Source organism: Anas acuta, chromosome 2 (genome assembly GCF_963932015.1).
Source record: "Anas acuta chromosome 2, bAnaAcu1.1, whole genome shotgun sequence".
Classification (NCBI taxonomy): Eukaryota; Metazoa; Chordata; class Aves; order Anseriformes; family Anatidae; genus Anas; species Anas acuta.
In genome coordinates this window covers 81,252,432-81,273,857 of record NC_088980.1, presented here as the reverse complement: position 1 = coordinate 81,273,857, position 21,426 = coordinate 81,252,432, and the positions used below count along the sequence as shown (strand labels likewise).

The 21,426-nt window shown below is 44.0% G+C and overlaps 1 long non-coding RNA gene across 1 annotated transcript in view; it reads left to right on the top strand.

Moving 5' to 3' along the window:
• LOC137850691 (uncharacterized) overlaps positions 1–18,033 on the top strand; it is a 31,304-nt gene extending 13,271 nt beyond the window's left edge. Inside the window, exons 3-4 of the long non-coding RNA XR_011092748.1 lie at positions 14,823–14,903; positions 17,680–18,033. This is a non-coding gene — a long non-coding RNA (uncharacterized lncRNA). The remainder of the gene's footprint in view (positions 1–14,822; positions 14,904–17,679) is intronic.
• The last annotated feature ends 3,393 nt before the right edge of the window (positions 18,034–21,426 follow it).

The following is a 21,426-nucleotide window of genomic DNA, read 5'->3' as shown; positions in this document are numbered from 1 at the left end:
GGTTTACAACCTCTGGTGAGTGAGACTGCTGCAAGATGATGCAAAGGTGAGCAAAAAGGAGATGTAGTTTGAGAAGACTGCTCCTACCTCTCTGCAGGCAGAGAAGTCAGTGACAGCTGTAATCCCTGTGTGCTGGAATCTGTGTGTTTTAAAGCCTCAAATCACCCAAAGTGGAGGAGGCAGGTGAAGGAATGATGATCTTGTCTACAAGGAAGCGAACCAGAGTACAGGTGCTTTACAAGGAGGGCAGAACACTACAGGGAAGAATTCTTCCTCTGAAGTGTGAGGAATACCCCTAGGCTCCAGAAACAAGCCACCCTGCTCTAGTTGTTGAACCAAGCCTTTCTTTAGAATCAGCTTTCTTAACCTTACCAGAAACCTTCACACAGGCTTGAGAGCTGGAGCTGCTGCTAATTTTGGCTGGATATTTGATTACTACACTCATTTTCAACAGCAAAACAAATAATTCCCTATTCCGGCACTCTTGTTTTCAGCCTGTCTGTTCAATAGGCTAATGACTCATTAGGCATAAGTTCTTTGAGGCAGAAACCATCGCGTTGTACTGGCTCTAATACAAAGCAATCCTTCTTCATGGCCAAGATATCATAACTTCAAAGGACTGAAGCATTATCTGGAATAAAAGCTTCCAAAGAGTAACTCTGTTTTTCTTTATCTTAGAATGACTCTTCTGTACTAAACAAAATATTGTGAACAAACACCAACTATCATTTCCTGGTACCTACTACTGAGTTTTCTAAATCCTTTCCCAGCTGTCTCTTGCATTTGAAATGCTCTCATTTGTTGTTCCCCACTGACTAGCAGGTTAAAAATAGAAGGAGGGGCAGGCAAATCCTCACAGACTTCTGTCCAGATGTCTTTTGAACAAGGCTCCACTCAGAATTAAATTCCTCATATATCATGTCCACAGTGACACGGTCTGTACCCAGCAGCCAGCCTCCATGGGACGCCTGCTGTTGCAGTCTCTGAAGCAGCACAGCTGGGTCTCTTGTGCATTGGCAAAGCCGAGATGCATTTTCCAACCCATGTGTGCTTCCTCTGACTGCAGAGAAGCTGGACTCATACTGGACGTATTAAGCTGCATATTTTGCATGCCTAACAAGAAGATATTGGAGAGGAGAAAAGCTAGATGCCTCAAATTCCCATCTAATCAGTGGGGAAGAGCGGATGTTCCCAATGGGGTAATTGTCACGGAGACAGTGAAACACTTGAAGTATCTTGTTTGAAGCTAAGCTATTACTTGAAGAGCATATTACGTGTGACTATTTGGTTGTCTTAAATACACTTACAAAATCTTTTACCAACATTACCTATAACTTTCATTCAAATATCAGTGTGTATAGCTAGTGCTAGGAACAGCTGAATGGAATACTAAGGTACATGAACTTTCTTTTGTCGTCTTGACGTGTTTGTAGATCATGAGAAAAATGTTGAAAATAAAAAACCTTGTCTCTCATGGCATGTAAAACAAAATAGATGTTTAAATCATGAAGTGACTGACAATGTACATGTATATTAATACATATTTTCCTCGAGAGAAAGGAAAAAGTCCTAGGGAAGACCTGTAGTTGTATTCACATTATAATGTGGGTAATGCAGAAGAGAAATAAGAGTGTAATGTTGGTGCATAGCTGAACTTTCTGGTAGCAGCACTCTGAAGTTGTAATTGCCTGAGACTTCAAGTAATTTCACTTCATAACTATGTTACAGGATGTTATTTTGGGAACCCCACTCTCCTTCTGTTCATTAACCTTGAACTTTTTTGGTTCGGAATGGCTGTGTTTGGTGGACGCTCAACGAGCACCAGGGTAAGGAGCTTGTCAGGATGCAGACATGAGCAGCAGGATTGATGGAGAGGGTTCCCTGAGGCCTGTGTAGTGTGTGCTATTTGCTGCATGGAGCAGGACAGTCCACAGGGTCCTAAAGAAAAGCTCTTAAAGTGGGTGCCCTTAACACAATTCAGTGCCCCACACAGCAGCTTGGGGATGGAGAAGGACTCCAAAACAAACAAACAAACAAGGAGGCCAAGCATGCCAGGAAAGCCAAGGCAACATCAATGTCAGTATGCAAAGCTTTGACATGTGAGCATATCAGTGCACTTTGGACACTGAGAGGTACAAAAGTCATGCCATAGGCTCTGGGAGAAATTGCACATGGAAGTACAGCTGGATAGCCAAAGATGCACGCTCCCAAGGGAGAGGCAGATAGCACTATGTACATACGGTCTGCTGCGACTGCTTATTCAGAGTATGACAGTATCTAACCCATCAAGGCCTGCTTAGAAAGAGAATAAGCCTAGCTCTGTCTTATATGGCTCTAGATGTAAGATTTGGCAGCCTGTGTTCCTGGTTGTGGTGTCCATCATGATGCAATTGCCTGGCAAAATACATCCTTCAGATTTAATTTTCTGTGCATCCAGAGCAACTGATTTAATAACAAAATTAGCCTGGTAAATAAGGCTTCTGTTTACACATTTCTTTTTTTCCTCCAGTGATCCTGGGACTTTCATGTAGTTGTTCTGCTTGGAATTGTCAGTGCCTAGATCTGGCTGTGTGAGACTATCTGGATTTCTAATGGCAGATCTTTTTCTCCTTGCTAATCAACGTCCTTTAGCCCCTGACTACTGCAGTTGATCAAATGATGATTTGCACTAGTTGTGGATTTGATGCAGCAGTGCATGAGGTTAAGTAGATAATGCCAGGGGAGGCTTGCTGCTGCAGTAAACACTATTCAGGGAGGTTTTCTATGGAAACTGTTTTAAAATCCTCTCACACAGCAGCAGAAAGTGCCTTTTCTTCCATAGGTAAGATGAGAAGCTAAGTAGGTCACTTCCATCCTTAAAATATAAAGCTTGATAACCCTCCTCTGAAATTGTTTCAATTTGGTAAGTCTAACAGGGGAGATTTGGGGGGTAACTTGATGATGCCCTCAAAATGAGAATTGTGCTGCATCTGGGATTACTCTGTGGTTCTGGGTCACTGTTGGCTTTTGGTTTGAAGTGGGCTTCCAGTGTTGTGAAATTTCAATAGCAGAGTGAAATTTTTTTTTCTTTTTTTTTTTGGCAAACAAAACAAACAAACAAAACCAAACAAACAAAAAAAAAAACCACCACCCAACCAAAAAACAGGGGGCCTTCACAAACAGCTGAGTGCATGTGTTCATCTCCTGTTCAGTATCCACTGCATCTTTTCTTTTAAAGGGAATAAAGGCTCAGCAAACTAGCAAGTGGCTTGAAAGACAAAGCTCCCATTTGACCTGGAGTAGCCTGAACTGCTGGCTGCTGGGCATTCTCCCTTGAATCCCTAAAATCCCAAAGGTTGCTGCGCTTTGTGCTGAGCGATCTGGTGAGGCTTTGGACATGCACCTTTCAAACCCAGCTATTCAAGGAGGGCGTAGGCTTCTAGAAAAGCTATGTACTTCTTACTGATGATGATTGTTTGCCGAGTGCTGTTTAGGAGGATAGCAGAAGGCACAAAGTGTTCCTCTTCTGAGAAATAACCTGCTTATATATATCTGCCATTGTACTTTAGGTCAGAGGAGGTCAAGCTTTGCAAATAGCTGAGAGCTGCCTTTGTCAGAATCTGGGTCTCCCGTGAATCTGGCATTCTTCATCTTCCAAGCAACATAGATATGCATGTGCATGCATACACACTGTTTTTGGGAATAAATGTCCCTCATGCTGCCACTGCCAATTTCTAGGATCCTTCCACCCATCCCCATGCGTGGCGCTTACTGGGTCTTGTCCCTGCTATACACAGGGCTGCAGCTCAGAAATGCACTTGCGTAGGATGGGGAGGAAATATTCCAGCTATTCTAATTTTCCTTCACTGGAAAGGCTCACAGAGGCTTAAAGTTTGTGCTGTGTGTAGACAGAGGAGGTGTTGTGGGATTTGAGGCCCCCTGTAACACCTGAAATGTAGGTCATGTTCCCATCGCACATAAAGTGGTCAAAGCCTGGTGTGAGGACAGCTCCTGCTCACATTTTGGTTAGGGCTGTGCATGCCTCTATCTAGCACTTCCTCGTCACTCTTCGTACCTCAGACTTCCTGGCTCCTCACTTATTGCAGAGAATTGCACTGCCAGCTGTACAGACAGCTCTGTCTTTCCCCTCTAGAGCCTACCATATGTCAAAATCTTTCTTGCAGTAATGGAGCACGCTCTCCTAGAGTGAAAAATAACTGGTGACAGCTGGCAACATCCCTGCAGGCATCTCTTAAACCAGACTGCTTGCTTGTTTTACTTACAAGAAAATGTAGAAGACCACAAAGATAAATTGCTCAACTAGTGGCCTAAGTTAAGTGACAACCTTAACCCCATTTCCAAACCCCACTGTGTAACCCCTTGCTCTGCAGTGTCCCCTCTGCTTCAAACTCTGATGTAGTGTTTAGGATATCCATTAGGGAGAGGCGTGGTGTAGCCTTAGCTCTGTTCCTGGCCTGCTGTGTGACTGGGGAGACCATTTGGCTCTTGTGCCTCAGTTTCCCCCGTGACAAATGGAAGCGGTGAGACTTCATTGTGCTCAATGATCTCTAGGTAAGCGGTACTGCAAACAAGCCAAGCCTTACTGCTGGGCAGTAAAACTTTGTAGCCTGGGAGGAGTGAGGAGGTAGCAATAGGAGCCACTGGTATAATGCAGAGATTGCTAATTCCACTGGGTGGCAGCTGAGACTTTCTTTGGGTAAGGAATAATGGTTTTTTTCTTCTTTGGGTTAAAGGCAGCAACTTCTTTGACAGAGGAAAACAGACCTCGAACCAAGCCTCCTGCGAGCTCATGAGGCTGTAACTATAATAGTCATTTTCCCTTTGTTTGCACTTAGTTTGAATCTTTAATACAGTAAACTAAGATCTTCTGAACTGGAAAACCCATCACACGTGCTGGTTTTGGATTATTAGTGGTCATTATTATTTTTTTTTATAGGGTTGGAAACCAAGGCCACCTCTCTTCATGACAGAAACCAATCATTGCGTGTAAGGCCACTGGGCCTGAAATGGTGTTTTGGTAATCCCATGGTGCTGCTAATAGGGTACTATGGTGGACAATGCCCTCAGAGCACAGCTCAAAGCACCACACTGTGTCCTGTGCCTTGCCCCACACATCTCAGCATTACCTGCACCCTCCAGCCCTGCTGCCCCCCAGTGTGAAATACCCTTCCAGCAGTGTCAGTTGTTTTGTCTCCATTTTGGAGCCTCAGGAAGCAGTTTTTGCTGCTTGCTGCTTTCCCTGATGCTTTGTATTCTTTGTACCTAACAAATGTGGGTACCAAGCAGCCCTGCAGGATACCGAACTGCTCAGGGGCTGCCTCTTGCTATTTGTTCAAAAGGTAAAGATAAGACTCTGTAAATCCTAGTCTCATGGACTAGGCTGCAAGAATTGCTCAAAGCTGGTCAGATGCTCTGACAGTGTTTCAGCAAAAACGTTGTCTGTCTCCAGTGGAAAACCACTGAGAGTCTTACTAGCCCTGCTTGTTGGCTTTCCTCTGGGGACTAGCACACAAAGTCCTTGCAAACAGCTCTTGTACCAGCCCATTTGCATGGAGAGAAATGCCCTTTCTCCTTCCTCCTGTTCTGTCTTAAAGTGGTTTGCACCATCGAGTTCAGCACAGAGTTGCTTGCTTTTTACTATGTAAGTGTGCCCAAGCACCTTGCATCAGGATCACCTCTTCTCCCTCCGTTCTTATCCACCCAGTTTATTTGGGTTACATTGCTCATGTAAGTACAGTGGGTGGGAAGGAGCTGAGATGCTCCCTGTCTCAGAAAAACTAGCACAGTGGTGCATGGCTGGTGACAGCAGCCTCCACAGGGTGGGCAAAGGGTGTGATAGAGACAACAAAGCTGAGGTTCATCTGCCACTGGCTTAATAATTTTGTACCAGCAGAGTACATAGCCCTAATATTAGCCAGCTGTGAGTGGGGTTGTAGCACTGAGGCGTGCCCAGCAGACTTTGGCCGCAGAAGAGAAGCTCAGCATGGGGAGGGATTTCTCCACAGTGCTGTGTAAGGCTTGCCTGGGTGTCAGCGTGTTTGCTTAAGGATGTGGGAGGGTTTGGATGCAAAAGGGAACGCTGTGGATATAATTAGAGGGCAAGAGTGTGGAGGCTCATTTGTGGGGATTGTTTGAGTATTTATACTCTGACAAGTCATGGGTGAAAGAAATGGTTGCAAAGCTTGGAAACAAGTCCAGCCCCAGCCTTGAGACATCTCACATGCTCCCACTGAAAAGCTGCCAGATGAGTTTGAAGAAGGGTGGCTTGCTTCTTTGTCTGGATTGACTTTGAGAGGCATTTGATGGTCAATACGGATGGGAATGGGACCATCCCTCAGGCCTTCAGCATTACAGTGAACATGACTGTGTAGAGATGTTGAGTGCCATGTGGGAGTAGCTGGCCTGAGAAAGGAGTGGGTTTTGTCCAGCCAGTTCCTTCCTTCCTGCCTTGAACCAGATAAAGAAGAAGAAACACAGGCGGGCATTTTGTGGGTAGATGATAAGGATCTCTTCCTATTTTATAGACAACTTATTGCTATTGAGCAGCATAGTGAAAGCTTTATTTTTTTTAAAAAAGTAATAGGTTCATATCAGTTGCTCTCTTGAAACTGCCATGTCAAGCAGTGCTAATGCTCTGGAAGGCAAAAACCACCAGTGAAGCTGATGGCCTCTGCTCAGATGACACAGGCTGTCCAAAAAACACTGGGAAGATGTCAACCCAAAGAAAAGAGAAGCTAACTTCAGCTCTGAGAAGAAATGAAGCCAAAACAAAAGTGAGGACTTCAGTGCATGGTGCAGTGCTGTGCTCTGCAGCCCTGCCCTGTCTCTGTCTGCTTTAATCACCTTGTCCTTGCTTCCTGCATGAACTAGGGAGGAACAGGGCTGTAAGACGAAGGTGCTCCAAGAGCTGCTTGGCTCCTTGCCCTGTGTCCTAGCTGCAGCTGTGGGGTGTAAGCGGTGATCCCACTGCCCTGCAGCAGCCTGGGCCTAGTGGTGTCTGCATGGCCTGGGGCACCTGACCCCCAAAATGGGCTGCCAGTGCTTCACCTGCTGAGTCTGCAGCAGGTCTTCATCTGATGAAAGCAAGCAGGGCTGTTCAATGCCTCCTATTTTTGGGATGATGGCATACAGACTTTTCTCCCTGCTGTTCCTTTCCCACCCCAGAAATATGAACAAATACTTCATTAATGTTATTAACTTAATTCTACTGATATATTTAGTTTTCACACCTAATTGATCTGAAGGTGCTGGTCAGGAGAAAAGCCCACTTGGGACAATTACTGTAACATCAGAACTTGCTCCTGGTTGAACCTCTTTTGTTTCCATACATTTTCAGTGTTGCCCGCTCCAAGCTTTTGAAAACATGAGCCTGTCTGTGTATCCTAAGAGCAGCTAATAGCCTTGTCCTAGGGGATAGTTGCACCACACAGATAAGGCCCTAATTAGTGGCTGGGATGAGCATAGTAAAAAGTATGCACGTGAAACCCAGTGCTTGCTAATGCCCTAACTAAAGCTGGGGGTCTCTGAGGAGCTGTGCGCTGGAAGGAAAGCCTGTAAGTCAAATGTTTCACTGACACCATTCCTCTCTGACTCCTCAACATGTTTCCTGCCTGTTGACCTGTTGTTTAAAAATGGGCTGAGCCCTGTTTGTGCTACCCGTTTGTTCCCAAAGGACAGGTGGGTCATTCGCTTGTGTGTTGCTCAATGCTTGAAAGCAAAGAGCATGTAATTGGGACAGGGGATTTGGGGCTGACCTGCACAAATATTTTAACTGACAACCATAATCAGTTGTTGAAAACATCACCTGAAAGCACAATTGGAAACACAGTACGTTGACTGATAGCTGATGTCTTAGTTTCAAGCTAATAAACTATCAAGTTAAGTTATAAATTGATATCACAATTAACTTACCAACTGAAAGGTAAATTGCTCTAAGCCATAACTGCTATAAATGAATTTAGCTGTGTCCCCAAAGGAGTCTCTGAAGGATTAACTGAATCAGTTTAATAACGGACTGTAGTTAAACTAGTGGGAACTATTTTCTGTAAACCAGTCCTTGGGGCTGGGAGGTTTTGTGGTGAATCAGGGAGGGTTGCAAGCCAGTAACTGGGAAGAAGCATCAGATACCCGTGCTTATACCTAGATCTGCTTTGCTAGAAGAGCTATGTCTGTACCTCAGCAGGTCATCATTTCCTCTGCTGTCACTGGAAATACTCAAAGATATTCCTTAAACCAGATCAAAAATGTTACAACCACCCGAGACTATAATTACTTTCTGTCAGTTCAGGTTTCTTGAAAACATGTCAGTGCATCACCCACTTTTCAGCAGGCTCTGGTAGATCAATTATTGTTTATCTGTACCACCTGGATGGATGCTTCTGGGTCCAGCTATATGTGTAAGAATAATGTGTAAGAATTTGATACTGTGTGCACCATGTCCTTCTGATAAATGTGTGAGTGTGTCTAATCTGGAACAGACTTTACTGGGCACAGGTTCAGCATTAATTATTTTTAAACCCCAGCCTAAGAAATAGCAGCCTGTGTGTGCACTGTTCTACTCCACTGTCCCCACCTGAGATCGTGAGGGTTGTGCCACGCACAGTGGTGTTTTCTCAATGTTGATAACATTTCAAGGAGAGCTGTGGTAAGACAGGAGACATAAGCAAATGCTTTAAGATGGTGATAATGAGAGCACAGGTTGCATAACCTGTAGCATCTTTGGAGACGGTAACTCAGATAACACGTCCTTAGGTGCCCAGATGCATTGGTTTCACAACGTTGTCTTGAATGTTAATGGCAGAGGGAACAGATGTTTACTGACGTGTGCAAGTGTAAACAAGGTGTGGTTAAATGGGCACAAAATACCTGTCTGCAGAGAACATCCCAGCCTGCTCCCTGATACAAGCTCACGAGCCTGGCCCTGGGACTGCACCCACCCTTGGTCTGCTCATGCTCAGTGTCCAAAATGCAGCTCACTGGGCTCCTGCACCTCAGGATTGCACTTCACAGCACTAACCATGTGCCCAGCTGTCTCCTCTGCTAGCACAAAGTGCTGAGAGCTCTTCTAGATGGTTAGACATCCATATCATGCAGTGATCAGCACTACCGGCACCTTTGGCAGCCCTCTCAGCAAGGAGCTCAATGATGTATTGGGCATAAAGATTAATTTCTCCTAGGTCAAGGAAGGAGCGAGAGTCAGGGTAGCTTGCCCTCATTCTGCCTGTGCTATGAGGGTTTGGGAGCTTTCTGGCTTATGTTTGGCAGTGTTTTCGTTTTCTTTTTTAAAGTTGCTCTCAGTGAGCAATATTATCTTCACCTACAGTAAGTGAAAATGCCTTTCTTATAACTGCAGCACGTTGGCCTGGCTCTTCTTCCTAAATTACTGTGTGGTAGGGTGGGCTTCAGTTTGAGGAGTTAGTGCACTGGGTGGGAAGCAGTGTGATGTATTCCCAGCTCACTCTCAGTAAATTCACTGAGCTGTGTACACATTGCACAGACAGAGACTGTTTGTTCAAGAAAGGCAGCAGACTCTATCTCTCTCTGCAACGCTCATTAGGAGCTTGCAAGCCTCAAAGGAAAGTCCTTTATCTTCTCCTTACTTTAATTATGAAATCCAGCAGAAACAAAGCAATCCCTGGCTGCAGGACGCTGGCAGTGCATCATGTTTTACATGGAAACGCCCTGGATTTTCTCCTATACCGATGGCAATACAGCAAAGTTAATAATCTTGAGTGATATTTATCATTGCATGGAGCAAAGGACTGTAATGACATTTTATTTATGTCAAAAAAGCTCTGTGCACGTGTAACCTTTGTGTTTTGAAATAGCTGCCTCTCAAATATCTTCTGATAGACATTTCTGTCACTCATTGAGGTAGTAGGAGTAAAATCTGCTTGGCTTGACTTGGATTTGTGGCTGAGTAGTGCCCCAAACTACTCACTGTTCAGATAGGGAGGAGTTTTTCCCTAGCAAGGAAAAAGATGTGCTTCTGCAAGGTTCTTAGTCAGCGATTATAATGTGTTGTGAGACAGCCCAGAGACCCGCAAACACACGTGGAGGGTCAGCACTTGCAGTCTGCTTGGATCAGACACAATTAAGGAAATCTTAAAAACAAGAGGGAAAAAGGGAGCAGAAGGACAAGGGTTAGGGAAAATGCTGCATGGGTATGTGCCCCTGCAGGTACAGGAGCTGTATGAATCATCTCTGGTCCGTTTGGCTAATCTCATTGCTCCCACCATGATTCAGGAGTTAGGAATGAGAGTAGTGACATGGCCAGCACAGGATCCCCTGCGGCTGGTGAGCTCGTGTTCTCAAATCACCAGAGAAGATACTTGTGAGGAAAGACCTACTCCTATGTTTAGGAGCCAGCTTCTGACCCAAATAGCATAAAGGAGGATAGGATCTGTGTCCCACCAAAGAGGAAAAGTAGCAGATGAAAAGGAAAAAAAGGGGCATCTAGGATCCAAAAGATAATTCCACTTAGAGTAGTTTTTAGGAAGGCCATCTTTTTTTTTCTTTTTCTTTTTTTTTCCCTTTCATGTTCTGAGGATTCCTTCTAGTGACATCTCCCATGGTATAAAAAGTATCATAGTGGATAAAGATTATAGTTTTGTTTGTCAGTGCTGTAAATCATTTAAGAATAAATATACTTTACGTTTATGCAGAACCTTCTGTGTCAGGATGCTAAGTGATCTTGCTGTGATACTGGCATTGTACTTAAAATACAATAACCATCTCAGATGGGGAAATGACAGCTAACCTAGCATCACACAAAGCCTTTCCATCACAACAGGGAATAACACGCAAATCTGTCGATCTGTTCCCAAAACAAGATCTTTCCTCCTCAATAAGCTTGTTTTCATAACGGTGATACTGACTCAGTAACCTTTGTACACATTAGCGTGATCTACATAAACTTTTTGATAGAAGAGTTTGCCTCAGCTGATGAAGTTATGACTCAGATGCATTTTACTCTGACGGCACTTTCATTATTAGTCTGCCGTGTCCCAACCTCTGTTCCTATCACATTGGGTTTTTGAGGTTTTACAGGAAGAAATGTGATCTGTCCTGGGAGGAAAAGACACAAATGAAATCGCACACACAGCATATCATCTGAATTATTCCACCCTGTACCCAAGTATGAGGGTCATTTTAAATAAAGGACTCTGTCCATCTCATCATGGAACTTTTTATTAAGCTAAGCCTAAAGCATTTTATTCTACTTTTTTGTGCAGCCATTTAGAGCTGCACAAAATGAGTGGAAAAAAAATAATCCTATTTCACCCTGATAGCCTTTAGTTTGCTCTTGTAAAAATGACTGCACAAGGTGCAGAGAAATACAGGGGTGGGGAAAAAAAAACACCTTTTCCCTTCTGGGTTACTGTGTCTATCAATGTGGAAGACCGAAGGTGCTAGCACTCAGCTCTGTCAAAAGCACAAATCCATGAAGTGCCTGCCTGTTTCAGCAAATACTGATTTCCTTTGTTGCAAGGATCATCAGTCACTTGACATTCTGCGTACCCTAGAAACCTAGAAACAGTCGCATCGATGCTAATTTGTTTGTGTTTTAAGGAACTTCGCTTGCAGTTTGACTTCAGTCACATTATTTCCCAAATTAACTTTCAAGTGCCCGACTGAACCGAGAATAACTGGCGGCCAGCCAGCCTGCTCGTGGCCTTACCATTTTTCCTCCTTATTCCCCTTTCTAATGACTAAGCTTGCCCACAACGCTGAGACCTCTGTAGTACTCATGACCTCCCCGGGGCTTACTTAATATTATTCATAGCTGTGATTCATTGACTGACACCAAGGCCTATGTTCAGAATGTGTGGGTAGAGCCAAGCTGCTTTAGCTGAGGGTTTAATCCAGTAGATGGAGCAGCTGCCTGATGCTGTGGGGATGTCCTGGGTAGTGTGACCTGGTGGTGGTGGGCAGCTGGTAGTTATTAATGAAATGTGGGCAGTATTATTTGCTTGCGTCCACAGGCAGGAGTGAAATCTCTGCTCTGCCGGATGCTTTGATGAAATTTGACTACTGCTTTCTTTCATACGCTCCCATTAAAAAGGCTTTGAACTTTAGGTTTTGTCATTATGCTTTTAGAGCTGGAGAGGCAGATTGGGCTCTCTGTAACAGATGGTGTAAATCAAAAATGTCATCTGATGCTGGTTTGACTGATGGAAACTGATCTGAGATCCAGCCCACTGTGGGGCTTAAGAGAAACAGGCGGTGCCTGCTCATCTCCTATAATTATTGATGACTATCTTTATAGTCGAAGATAGCCCAATGCACCTTGTGGAGTTAAGGTCCTCAAGCTAACAACCATGATGTGTGGAGATGCCCCTTGCCTCGTGTGTTGCCACGTTGTCCTATGGGCATGCCAGGCAAACTTACCATTCCCAAAGCTTTGCATGCTGCTATTACAACACTTCCACTACTCCCTCCCGGTAAGTATTCTCTTATCTGCTTTTATTCTTCGGTGGTGCCCTGTTCTGCTGACAGTGAAGCGCTGCTAAATTTATTTCCACCCTGACATTGTGACATACGCTTTAGAGATAACAATTTCAGATGAACCATGGTGTGATAGGCCCTCATTGTGATGCTGTTTTAAATGTGTACTTCTTCAGGAAGCTGAAGAAAATCAGATAGTGATATCATTTGTATCTTGACTGTGAACCTACACCTGCCAAATCTGAAGCTGCCCAGAACATGGGAGCTCTCACTGGCAATGCCCCAGGCAGGTGTACCCCTCTTCACACAGAAAGCCATCATTGTGACCCCTTCATGTCCTCTCAAGCCCCACTCTTGCAGTCCCAAGAGGCCATGTGAAGGTTCAGCTCTTACCAAGGCAGTGTGGGACATGTCCTCAGGGACAGACTTGCATTGCCCACCAAGCTCTTGCCCACTTGTGCTGTTTAGAGCTGTTCTAACATGGACAAAAACAGTATATAAGGAGGCAAGTTTTCTTTTTTTTTTTTTTTTTTTTTTCTCTCTTTCTATGTATCGACATTTTGTTGTTGGCAGAAGCCCCCGAAGTGGCCCCTTGCTGTCAGTTTGGCTCGTTCCACCAGCAGAACCAAGGCAAAGCCTACCAGCAAAGCCACTCCGCTGCTGTGTCTGCTCTAGGAGCACTTGCCAACACAGCTATATCTCTGTCCAACACAGAGGCCAGCTCCCTCCTCATGTAGATCACGGGCAAGGTTCCAGTTACAAGTGACTGGTGGTGGTAAATCTCCTGCTAGCCTGGAAATTTCTTCTAGCAAACTCCTGGATCCATTTCTCACTTCTGCTTTGTTGCTGTGAGTCAGGGAATGGCGTGGGCATGATTGATCCTCTGCCCACGGTGGCCTTGCAGGAATTTGGGCCAACGGCATAAATCAGAGCGCTCCCTGGACTGCTTCTGCTCTTGCCAGGCTTGGGCTGAGCTTTCTGTTGAATTTGGAGGTGTTGCCCCTTTTCCTCATGCACTGAGCAGAGCTCTGCTTCCAGAGGGAATCTGGCCCGTTGTGATTAATTCTTCAGTTAAAGCCTAGGCACTATTGCTTTAATTTTTTGTGTCTAAGACTTCTTCTCATGTTGCAATATTAAATATCTAAACCCCTCAGGGATTCATTAAGTAATAAGTGATGCAGGATGTAGTCTGAGACGTGAGAAAGAGAACTTTACAATACGCAGAGACCAGTGTTATAGGGCGAGTGATCAGTGTTTGGTGGAGCCATAGCTCCTTCTTTGCTTTCCTGAATGTCAGGCTAATTTCTTCCTAAAATACACCCATACTGCTTTCTAATTTTCTGCCCTTTGGCTCCTGTACCTGTACCGTGACTTGGCTTACCATAGCAGAGAGAGCACGGTCTACTTTAAACCCTTATTTTCAAATCTCTTTTTAGCCTTCATATGATATTAATAACTTCTTGCTTCTTGGAAAAATAAAACTGAAGGCTATGTTCAAATCGGGTGCCTTTCCTTAGTTATGTAGCTTCTTGTCATTTTGGTAATACTAAAAAAAAAAAAAAAAAAAAAAAGTATTTCCATAGCAGGAATCATTTCTTGGCTTTCTAATTAGCTGCCTTCCTTGTGCTTCACAAAGGACATTTATCCGTGGTGGGTAAATCAGCAGTGTTACTCTCTGATGTTTTAAAAGTTAAGCTTGAATACCATGTCAGTACAGGTAGTACTAGAAATCAGCCTCTGCATTTTATATTTTTATTTTTTTGATCAAGTATTGTCTAAAATGTAGAGTCCAATTAAATCCAGTGGACCTGCTCCTTGACTGGGATAAAACAGCACTGGCTTCCTCCCAGCTGGAGACTGCCCTGCTTCCTCACATCCCTATTCACTGCTTCTTTCCTGACTGACCAAGGTGCCAATTAGTGCCAGCTGCCTTGTGATGTTATGGAAATGTGTCCAGGGAGAACCAAATGTAGACTAAACTGACATCAGATGATCACTTTGAGCCAACTGACTCCTGCAAAGATGGCATTTTGGGAGGTTGTGCTCTTCATGAGACACACATGTCTCTCCTAATATTTCTGTGTGGGTTTCCTCTTAATACAGCTTTCCTACTTACTTCTGTCAATAAGAAATCTGGTGTCTTCCCCACAGCCAAGCTGTGAAAGTGTCAGCTATTAGGAGAATTTTCTTCAGGCAATAATGATGGCAAATGCCTTGTCTCCCCTTCTCCCTGCTGATGCTTCCACCACTTAAACTAGCCTCTACCAGGTGCGGTGTTGATGCCCAAGAGAATTAGTGAAACCCTTCCCAAGCCGACGAGCCCTGACAAGCTCTGTCTGACATTTCATACTGCTGTTTTCCTGACCCTGTGACAGGGTAAGCAGATACTCAGTGGGTGTTCCTGGGAAACGAGCCTGCCAATCTGCAGAGGAACTTCTTCAGGGACGTTTGAGCAGGTAGGTCTGTGCCGTTTCCTACGCCGGTTGTGTCCTGGCAGAGCAAACTGGAGAAGTAAGACTGCTAATTCCTTTGGAATGAGAAACAGACCCACAGCTTTTACCCCGGGATGAACAAAAGCTTTGCAACGTGTACACAAAAGCTTAGGACAATTTTCCAGCTTGTTTTTATTATCTCGTTGCAAATCCTGACATGCACCTGCCTGTGCAGCGATTGTTCCAGGTCGCTGGTGAGCAGGCATTTCTCAGGCAGCGGTCCTTGCCCTGGTTCCCCTGCCACATTTCATCCTTTCGTCAGGCAGTCAGCAATCTGTTCAGGGGACCCAAGCTCAAGGTCAGGCAGTGATGGAAGAGGTGGTAGGTTGCAATCATCTCCAAAGGGGTGAAGGATTGCAGATACAGAGGGCTGTTACTGAAGCCTCATTTTAGCTTGAAGTGTTTATTTCCACAAAAGCAAACAAGCAAACCTGGAATCAAGACATTAAGCCAGCTTGTTTCTTGTGTTTCTTTGTTTCCTGCTTTCTTCTTTCAAGTGTTGTGTTTTGTTTTTTGTTGTTGCTTTTTTCTTTTTTTTTTTTTTCCTTGTAATACCAAGTGCTTTTTCATGGGAAGCCTTTGAGTATTTAATGTTAGCTGAAACAGAATTAGTTCTGGAAACTTTAAAGCATCTAGGGAGTACATATCACCCTAATTATGACTTATAAAATTTCTTCTTAAAAATCTCTTCTTAAAGTAAAAAAAGACATCACTACAACTTATCATAAAGGGTTTCTGGTGCAGAAATTGCAACCAGGGTATGGTTTTTATTTTATCTTTTTTAAGTTTTTGTAAAATCCAGTGACAACAATCTCTAGAAAACAGAGCAAGAGTTTGGTTATGGTAGCCAGAAAGGCACATAGAAACATGTCAGTGAGTTAAATTCTGCGATAATTTAATTCTGGTACCATCCCACTGGCTTCTGTGGAGATGCCTCATTATGGCAGGATTTCTGATCACCCATGGTTTCTTCCATTCTCAGCAGTAGAAATGTTATGCAAACAGGTAGTGAAAGCTATGAGCTGAAGAGATCCTTCCTGGTGGATTCCTGTCTTTGTGTCTGGAAGTCTCCTTGCATCTTGGCCAATCCAGGGCAAAACCAAAACAAGCTCCTGGGGCAGTTTGAGATTCAGCAGCACTGCTGATCTATTCTTCTGTCCAAGACAAAATTGGCTGAAACTGTGCTGCTCCTGATAGACACCTGAAGGAGAGTAGGGTTTGGCAGATACTACCCACAACTAAATATTCTCTCTCTCCTAACATGCTTGGAGATGCATGCAGTCTAGCTGCCATATTGCCCACTATAGCCAGTGGTTTTTATGACTTGTAGCTTTACCTGCTGTATTTTAAAAACAGCCAGCTATGGTTTCTTTTTGTCTATGACCTAAACCCAGATTTTTCAGAGGAAGAGCAGATTCCCGGCTTGCATCCCCTTGCACATGCCACAGGCTCAGAGTAGACTGTGCAATTTTGCCACATGAATAGGCTGTGAAAGACCTATAGGGTAGGAAAGAGGGTGATAATTAAAAAGCTTGGTAGGAGTCCATGAATCTTGTACAGTTAAGGAAGGCAGCTGTAACAAGAGAGAAGAACCAGGGGAGTTAAAACATGGGGCTTTTGTTTCTCTTTTTTTCTAAAAGAAAGTGTAAGGCAGGGATGAGAGAACCATTTGCTCCTGGATGAGCTCTGAAGAGGAGATGAAGATGCTGATGGTACGAGCTTGGCAGAAGCTGAAGGAGCAGCCAAGTGAAACTATGTAATGGGTGATCATGAAGGAAAAATCTGGGGACTCTCCAGCTGAGCCTTTGTTAGGCAGCTGATTACGGTGGTCCTTTATTGGCCGCCTCCTGCAGCCTGGGAGAAAAACCTCCACTGTGGAATTGCGTGCTGATAAGGAAGTCATGCTCCTGGTGATTCTTGCTTAGGCTTTGTGTTTGGGAGGAGTTTTGACTTGGCCAGTGGGCTGAGCTTCCTGCTGTGTTAGATCCTGATGGATGGAAAGAAGCTGAAGTAGGTGCTGGGCAGACATAAGCTGTGTCCTTTTCAGGGCTCTGCTGACCTCCAGGTAACCTCCTCTTAGATTTGAGTAAGAAGTCTCTGTCTTATATGATGAGTAACAAACTTCTAGGTCCAAAGTCATCAACTCAATCAGTGTGATCAAAGCATTCACGGATAAGCAAAACTTGGAGATAATCTCATCCTCTGTAAAATTTGTCTGAAGTTAAGGCAGGTGCTATTTTGAAGGCTTCACAGAAAATGCATCCACAATCAAATAATTTGAAAGGAATCTCTTGGTTCAGGAGGAGAATGCTAATGGAAAGCAGCCAAGGTGAAGGTGAACATCCAGCAGCATCCTCTGATTCTGAAAGGAAAAAAACGTTATAATCTATTGCTGATTTTTGAAGAATATATTATCCAGATTGCTAGTACTATAGGGATGCAGTGGTCCTCAGATATACTTGTACACTCTATCAAGTTTGAAATTACTTTTCAAACTTGATAGAGTGTACAAGTGTTCAAATGTGTCTATGTTTATAGCCTGGCTATAAGCTGCTTCTTAAAAATCTCCATTGCTTTATGGTAAGCTGAAAATTAGATAAGTGAGCATGGCTTTCCAGCTTGAGTAAAGGTTCTTCTTGACTTCCCTCTGCTGTAATGAACTCCTTTTTTTAAAGTACCTGGATCAGTTTTGCTGAACTAATGATTTCTGAAATATCTTACTTTTATTTTGTTGCCTTAGAAACTCCATGCTCTGATGTGGAACTCAAAGACGCTTTAATTTCCTGGAGTACCTTAAAGAAGTACTGACAATTTGTACTGTAAAAAATGTGTGTATGACTAAGAGCATCATCAGCACTCTAGGGGTGGTTGAATATTTGCTGCTGTATTATGTCCTGTGAGTAATGAAAATATGTATCTCTTAAGCATGCTACTTTCTGCATAAATAAATCAAATCTGATTATAAAGTTTTGAGATGTCCAAAACCCAGTCAGCAGCATTTATAATTTGCTTTTGCTCTAGAATTCTTTTCCAAAAGCCTTTGGTATCTAAGCTACTTTGCAATTGCTTACACAATGTACAATAAAGAAGCTTGTTTCAGAGTACTCCTGACCACTTCTTTTTCTTATAATCTTGTGTGGTCAAGTGACAATTATACCTCCTGGTAGAAATAAAAGCATGTCTTTTTTCCCTTAAGATTTCGTTTCCTTTTTGGTTAATTAATGTACCACTCGAATGTGGTTATGTAATCAAACTAGTGTGCACATCTATTTTTTGTTTGGCTGTGTTGTGGTTGGTTTTTTGTTGTTGTTCTTTTCAGGTAAGAACATCATGGGTATGGCTATATCTTGGCTAGTAGCATGACCATGAGTGTTCCTGCTTCTAAGGAAGAAAGTGAGAACTTTGCAATGCACCAAACTGTGTGTGTTAGCATTATGCAGTGTCTTTCTCTGGAGTAGGGTAGCATCCAGAAGACTTTCCCTGGATTAGAAGGCAATGTGAGAATGTGGAGTCATTTTATCTGCCTGGCACAGCACAATGCTGAGATGCTGGCAGCAGGTCAGGAATGAAGATGACAAAGTCTAGCTGTGATTATTGCCTTGGTTAACAAGGAAGGCTCTTAGCAGGATGTATACTGTTTCCCTGTGCAACGCTAATGGCTGAGGAAATAGTGGCTGGAAAGCTGCCCTTCGGAAAGGAACCTGGGGGTGCTGGTTGATAGCCAGCTGAATATGAGCCAGCAGTGTCCTCAGGTGGCCAAGAAGGCCAACAGTATCCTGGCTTGGATCAGAAACAGTGTGGCCAGCAGGACCAGGGAGGTGATTGTCCCCCTGTGCTCAGCTCTGGTGAGGCTGCACCTCAAGTGCTTTGGGCCCCTCAGTACAAGAAAGACACTGAGGTGCTCAAGCATGTCCGGTGAAGGGCCTGAACACAAGTCCTGTGAGGAGCAGCTGAGGGAACTGGGGTTGTTTCTTCTAGAAAAAAGAGGCTCACGGGACACCTTATTGCTCCTTACCTACCTTAAAAGAGGTGATAGAGAGGTGGAGATCAATCTCTATTCCCAAACACCAAGGGATAAGATGAGGGGACATGGCCTCAAATTGTTCCAGGGGAGGTCTAGATTGGATATTAGGAAAAAATTCTTCAAGGGCTTCAAGGGCTGTGAGTTATTGGAACAGGCTGCCCAGTGGTTAAGTCACCATCCATGGAGGCCTTCAAAAGAGGTGTAGATGTAGAGCTTAGTGATGTGGTTTAATGGTGGGCTTGGCAGTGCTGGGTTAAAGGTTGAACCAGATGATCTTAGAGGTCTTTTTCAACCTAAACAATTCTATGACTTTTTACTACTTCTAGACTCTGCCTAGCTTGATATCAAGGTTGCTTAGAAAGCCTACAGGTGCAGAGATCTGTGTTGGATGGGCAGCAGCGCTGTGATAAGTTCTGATCCTTGTTTGTTATGTTGGTTCTGAGATAAGAGGTAAAGCTACAGGTGGGTTATGGGGATTCTTGCAGGCAGCTGTAGGGGGTGGAACATCGTACTCTCTGCAAACGCTTTTTCTGGAAACTATTGCTGGCCTATTTAAGTATCCTAAAAACACTCATTGGAATAGGTTGAGGAGGGGGCATTTGTCCAGGTAAACTTTAGCTGAGAAAGGGGAAATTGCTTCTCTGATATGTAATTGAATAAAAATTGTCTGAGATCTGGATCTAAGCCTAATGGCTTCTGGTGAAATGGTCAGAGTCTGACTATAGTACAAGAGGATGAAAGAAGCCTGCTTACTCGTTAGCCTTTATCACTCTCCTCTGTCACAGGTTTGTATATATGGCATTTTACTTATTTATGTCCAGGTGATCTATGTGAATGAGGGCTAGCAGCAGCTGCTGAATAATGGATGAAATGCTGCAATTCTGCAGGTGGCAATCTCAATGATGCGGAGGGGTGCTGAGGGCTTGCTGCACAAATGGCTGAGCTGATTGCTCAAATGCTTTGCCTGTCAATAGCCAGAAACTTCCAGACACTGAAGTGTCTCAGTAAAGAATGTCTTTCTGCAGAACATACCTTGGCATCTTACCTCATGGTCTGCTTGATTTTCTGTTTGCTCCCATGTCTAATGAGGAACCTGACCAGTGACTAGTACAGGAACAGTAATTCAATCTTTTCACCACCTTTTGCAATGCTTTCAGAGAGCATATCTTGTAAGGGTTTTTATGCACAATTTCAAATGCATCAGCTTTACTAAAAAAAAAGAAAGTAAAAATGTATTAAGGTAACCTAACAAGCTGACTGAGCTCTGATCGCAACGGGGGCAGTAGATCACTGAAAAGCTTCTGCCCTTATCATGCCTTAATCATATGTCTTAGTTTCCAGGGCATTTGGAGGCTTTATTTTGGATGTTTCATAGATTACACTGGCTAATATGAGAACAGGGTCATTAGCATAATAAACATTGAGATAGGTATATAGTAAGCTGTAGGAAACCTTCCTATATTTGGCCTCTGGGATCCATTGCGGTGGAAGCCTATAAAAAAAAATAAGCATTGACATCTGGTGCAGGATGCCAGCATACACATGTGAAATGTTACTCCTGCTGTTTTTGCAGCAAAATGGGGCCGGGCAGCCTGAGCTTGGGCAATATGGCTCTGCAACACGCCCTGCTTGCCCTGGAGGAAGCCAAGCTCTTCCTTGCTGAGCACCTGTCTAGTAAAGACAGCTGATAACCGAAGGTCTGATCACAGTTCAGTTACTTGTTCACACAGTGATTAATTTTACTCTCCACTAAACACGGAACTTGCTTCTATGGCACAGCCAATGAAATAGGTATTTATAACCTCATTTGTAGGAGGGGTGGGAGCTGGGTGAGCTACAACAGCCTGGTTAAAAAGCATCTGACCATTGTCACACTGGCTGTGGTTAGGGACTCACCCTGCTTCCCTCTTTTGCTGGGCAACTCTTGACCTCAGTGGGACCTCATTAGCTTCACCCATCTGATGGCTTGTGGTGCATATGGGAGGGGTGCTGGCTGGCTCATCCGCCTGCATTTTGCTGCTCTGCAGGCTGGTCTTTATTTATTCCTACTTTGCTAGCACTGAGGCTCAAAGCCCATACAGCACAGGAAGGGCTGGAGAGGAAGCAGAGGAACCAGAGTGTGGTGAGAGCATCAAGGATACAAGGCAGTGAAGCTTGCTGTTAACCAGCTCCTTTCCAGCTCTGCTAGGAACTGTCTAATTCAAACCATTTGGGATATCCCACTAATCTTAACATAGCACTGAAGGAGAAACATCTATGCTGCCTCAGCTGAAGGGATAAAATAAAGCTCAAGGATGGTGGGTGTTTGAAAACACACCAGCACCATTTTGCAGTGGGTCCATCTTTGGGCAGTGCAATTAGCTTGCATCCCAACGAGTTTGTTACTAATTCCATCCCAGCTTGCTCGACTGCTTTAAGCTGCTGGAGATATCTCTGCTGGCTCCCTCGCTTTTGCATACAAAG